We start from the raw sequence: 5,427 nt of genomic DNA on the forward strand, positions 1-5,427 counted from the left end.
ACAAGGGCATCCTGCCCCGTGCCTCACATAGCTCATACAGCTCTGATATCAGCTGGCTACATGCCTGAGCCTTCCCATGCCTCCATAGATACTATAGGACAGCATCCCACTTTGTTCCCATACTCCCATAGAAACTATCTTGCAACAGCCCTAATTTTCCCACATGCCTGTAGGAATCATAGTTTACAACAATCCAGATTCTTCCCACCCGATATCGATCTTCCCATGCTGTCATCCCCTTACCCCTTGAACACCTGCTTCTGCTCATGTAGTGCAAAACCCTATAAAACTGGATAATGTTTCCCAATAAATCGGAGTCATATCATCCCTGACTCCCGCCTCATCATTGCATACTGAGATTAGGGTACTTGCTGGTCAGGGACCCCCAACACTTGTCTTCTATTGTTTCTGAATCTTCTTTATCTAATATGTTCCATTGGTCTATATTTCAATTTTTTAACCAATACTAAATAGTTTTTGATGTCTTCTGCTTTATAACATGGTTTCAGATCTGGAAGTGCTATTCTCCCTTCATCCTTACTTCTTTCCATCATTTTCCATGATATTCTAGATCTTTTGGTTTTTTCCAAATGAATTTTTTTAATATTTTATTAAGCTCTGTCAAATATTCTCTTGGTAATTTTATTGGTAATGCTTTAAAAGTATGAATTAATTTTGATATTATTGCCATTTTTATGATATTGGCATGGGCTGGCCATGAGCACTAAATATTCCTACAGCTATTTAAGGTGTTTTATTCTTTAAAAGGTGCTTTGTAATTGAATCTATACAAGTCTTTTGTGTGCTTTGAGAGGTTGATCCCCAAATATTTTATGCATTTTGTAGATGTTTGGAAGGTGATGTCCCTTTCTACTATTGCTTCTTGTGTTTTGTTATCATATAGAAATGCTGTTGATTATTGAGGTTTTATTTTGTAGCCTGCAACTTTGCTGAAGCTATTAGTTGTCTCAGTATCTTTGCAGATTTCCTGGGGTTTTCCAAGTAAATCATCATATCAGCAAACAGGGAAGTTTTTCACTTTCAAGTAATCAAAGTTATCTTTTTATCTTTTGTAATTGCCTTTATGTCTTGTTTGGTTAAGAATACATCTCCTACCCTTAGATGTGAGAGGTATTTGATCTATTTCTCTTCTAATGTTCTTTTGGGAGACCTATGATCCTTAGGTTGTCTCTACAATCCTGTCTTTGAAATTAGAATGTTTTCCTTGCATAGTTTTTTTTGTTTTTTTATTTTATTCTTTCATATTTGATATATATATATTTTATTGTTTTTTGCTTCTCTTCTTCTAGATGGTCATTCACATCTGTGCATTTGCATTCCCAATGTATTGTTCTCTCTTTTTTTCTTTATTGAGACTTACCATTGCAGATTACATTTTTTCTTTTTTGTTCACTATTTTTATTGTGCAGGCTATAAACTCCACTCTTATAATACACATTTTTCTTTGACCCACTCAGGTATAGTGTATTGTAGTTCCATGTTCTCCTTACATTCCACAGGGTCCCTGTCCCATCAAGTATAGGATCATTTTCCTTAGTGTTGCAGTATTTATTCGTAGATGCTTGAATTCATTTACTGTATCTGGATGCCATATTTCCTTCTGCTTTTACCATTTTTCCTGATGATTTGTCTGTTTAATTAAATATCCTTAAGTTTTATTATTCCTGAAATTTTTGGTAATTTCAGTCATTTTTTCAACTTATTTTCCTTATCACTAATGTTCTAACTCTTTCCCCTATGATTGTAATTTCTTTGGAAGCTGAATCAAAATGTCTCAGCCACTTCCCACACTGGGCAATTCACAGTACACCAGCCTAGAGCTCTCCCTCAGCTGACTTTTGGGTAATCAGAACTGGCACCAGCGTGATGCCGTGCTCTTTCCCCCAGGTTTGGTAGAGTGCTACTCTTCCAACTCTCCCATCCACCCCCACCAAACACACACACAGGATCCTATCCTAGTGACCTGTCCCACTCCCTCTGTCCCTTAGTTCTTTGGCCTGGCACCAGCAATTTAAAGCTTTGCACTGCTAGTGATAGGGGTTGCCAGCTTTTGCTCCTAAAGGGTTGTGTCCAAGATTGCTGTCCCTGCCCAAAAAAATTCTGCAGTTTAGAACTGGGGTCTCCCAAGCACTGGAAGGAGGGAGGGGGAATTAAGGCATAGGGTGGGTTTTGTTATAAGCTTGTATTGTGTCCCTGGGTCTTCTAGTAAAACCTCACTGATGAGAGCCTGGGAGGTAGAGGAGGCATGCTGAGTGATCTCAGGGTGAGTAAGGGTCAATTCATGGGTTTGGGTATTTTTAAACCTTCTTTTGGATTCTCAGTGTCCTGGACTATGGAGGCAGGTGCAGTTATTTTATCTTTGTTAAATAATTCCCATTTTGGAGAGATTTGAGAGGTTGTGGGAATCAAATAAAAATGCCTCGTCCTCCATCTTGTTGCTCATGTGACCCAGAAGTCTCTCAAATCAACTTTTTAAAAAAAATTTTTAATTTATTTTTTTTTTTTAGTTTTAGTTTACAACATTCAGTTCCACATGTTTTTCGGTTCCAAGTTTTCTCTTCCTCCTTCTCTTCTCCTCTACCCCTCAAGATGGCCTGCAATCCAATCCTACATTTACCTTCACATTGAACTTATTTACATAATAGCCCAGTTGTAAAGAAGAATTATAACTAATGGAATGAATCATGAAAGAGGAGAAACGAAACCAAAAAAGAAGGGGAAAAAAAGAGAGCAAATAGTTTGCCTCCATCTGCATTCAGACTCCATAATTCTTTCTCTGTATGTGCATAACTATTTCCATCATGAGTCTTTTGGAGCTATCTTTGAACCTTGTATTGATGAGAGGAGTCGAGTCTATCAAAGTTAGTCCTAACAGAGACTGTGTGTCTGTCATCATGTATAATGATCTCCTGGTTCTCCTCCCCTCACTCAGCATCAGTTCATATAAGTCTTTCCAGGAATAATGAAGTCCATCTGTTTCCCATTTCTTATTGCACAATACTATTCCATTACATTCATATACCACAATTTGTTTAGCCATTCCCCAATCGATGGGCATCCCCTTGATTTCTAATTCTTTGCCACCACAAAAAGAGCAGCTATAAATATTTTTATACATACGGGTCCATTTCCCACTTGTATGATCTCTTTGGGATATAGCTCTAGAAGTGGTATTGCTGGGTCAAAGGGTATGCACATTTTTATAGCCCTTTGGGCATAGTTCCAAATTGCTCTCCAGAATGGCTGGATTAGTTCGCAGCTCCACTAACAATGTAGCAATGTTCCAGTTTTCCACATCCTCTCCAGCATTTATCATTTTCCTGTTTTGTCATGTTAGCCAATCTGACAGGAAAGATGTGGTACCTAAGAGTTTTTGATTTGCATTTCTGTAATCACTCGTAATTTATAGCATTCTTTTTCATATGACTACAGATATCTTTAATTTCTTCCTCTAAAAACTGCCTGTTCATGTCCTTTGACCATTTCTCAATTGGGGAATGACTTGTATTCCTATAAATTTGGTTCAGTTCCCTGTATATTTTAGATATGAGGCCCTTATCGGAGACAGTGGTTGTAAAGATTTTCTCCCAGTTTTATGCTTCCCTCTTAATCTTTGTTGCATTGGCTTTGTTTATAAAAAAACTTTTCAATTTACCATAATCAAAATTATCCATTTTGCATTTTGTAAAGCTCTCTATCTCTTGTTGGGTCATGAATTCTTCCCTTTCCCATAAATTTGACAGGTAAACTATTCCTTGCTCTTCCAAATTGCTTATAGTATCAGCCTTTATTCCTAAATCATGAACCAATTTTGACTTGTAATATTGCTCAGGTAAGGAATTAGACCTCATCCCCAACAAACAGAAGGACTTCTGGGTCATAGGGCCAACAAGATAGTAGATTAGACTCCTTCTTCCCACCCCCCCACCCCCCACCATTCACTTCCAAAACCTCTAGAAAAGAGCAATTATGCGCTACATGTAGATTAAGTATACCCTATTACACAGGACAAAGAGAGAATCCCAACCAGGTCAAATGGGGCTGAGTTAGGCCTGCAGGAGAACAGTAATCCTTAAAACAATCACTCAGCAGCCCTCTCCAACAAGCTTCCCAATTGCCACCTGGGCCCAGGCACTGGCAAATTGAATGCTGAGCTTCTGCTCATGGACCATATTGCTCCAGAAACTTTGCCAGCACACCTCCCTCTCCTGGACATGCCTATGCCCCTGCAACAAGTGGCAGTGTCAGATTCTACTCAGTCTTCTGAGAAGAAATGAGGAGGGGGACTGAAAGTATGCACTCTTCTGTCTGGGGCTGGGACCACCCTAGGGACCCCCAAGGTTGCAGAGACTGTGCCCAGGGTGCCCTCCCCTCTATACTGCAAAAGAGAGGGGCTCTGATTCAACCTGACAGTGGAGGAAAGGGGAGCCAAGGGAAGATCTGGGGCAGGGGGCCATACATGCTGCCTCCACATCCAAAACCAGAGGCTTTCCACTACATCACAGTGAATGAGTGGAATTTAGTGGTCAGTGTTAGAGAGATTTGGGGATGGGAGAAGGGTGCACTGTCTGTACCCCCAAAATCACACTGATTATACAGATGCCTATTCTGCCCACATCAAAGGTCAGCCCTGTGGACAAGCTTCACTGTTTCCTCTGTCAGGATCGCTCCATTGGGGGTCCAAAGCACTTAGTTTCTCAAGAGATGAGTAGTTCAGCAGCTCCCTCTGCCCCCAGCCACGCTGCAGGGATGAGCACACCAGGCCAGGACATAGGCGGGAATCTGCCAGGGCAGGAGGAGGCTGTGGGCCCTGCCTTGTGTTTCTTCACCCTGGGAGGGATGAACTATACTCAGCCATCCCCACTTTCCATCCCAGCCCCTGCTTCATGCCAGTGGCCTGTGTATTTCTGAGATGGCTTATCAGGGCTGGAGATCAGAAAGGGTTTATTGGATCTTGTGAGTAGGAGTTGTTTCCTTCAGTGCTCCTATCCCCGGTACCTAGAAGAGTTCCTGCACCATACTAGGGGCTTAGTAAATGCTTGTGGATTTATTGCCTTGGACTGGATTGGAATGCATGGCTCTGGTTGTTAGGACAACTTATGGTAAGGAGGAGCAGTCTTCCGGCCACTAAATAGCAGTGTACCTCACCCAACAGAAGGCAGTCCAGGCCCCCAGGTGGAAGCTTGTCTAAATCCACTAGGGCTGGAGTCCTATCAATGAGCCACTCCCAAGCATCATTATGCCAACATAGAGACCTAAGGGAAGCAATAAGACTGGCAGTAGCTCTCACCTCTCCAGGCCCTCAGGATTTCAAAGCACTTTTCTCCCTACAGCCCCGTAAAATAGGGAGTAAAAGGTCGATCTGAGAGGAGGTGGAGGTGAAAACCTTCAATCTGAAGATCTAAG

The sequence above is a fragment of the Trichosurus vulpecula genome, chromosome X, assembly GCF_011100635.1.
Source record: "Trichosurus vulpecula isolate mTriVul1 chromosome X, mTriVul1.pri, whole genome shotgun sequence".
Lineage (NCBI taxonomy): Eukaryota > Metazoa > Chordata > Mammalia > Diprotodontia > Phalangeridae > Trichosurus > Trichosurus vulpecula.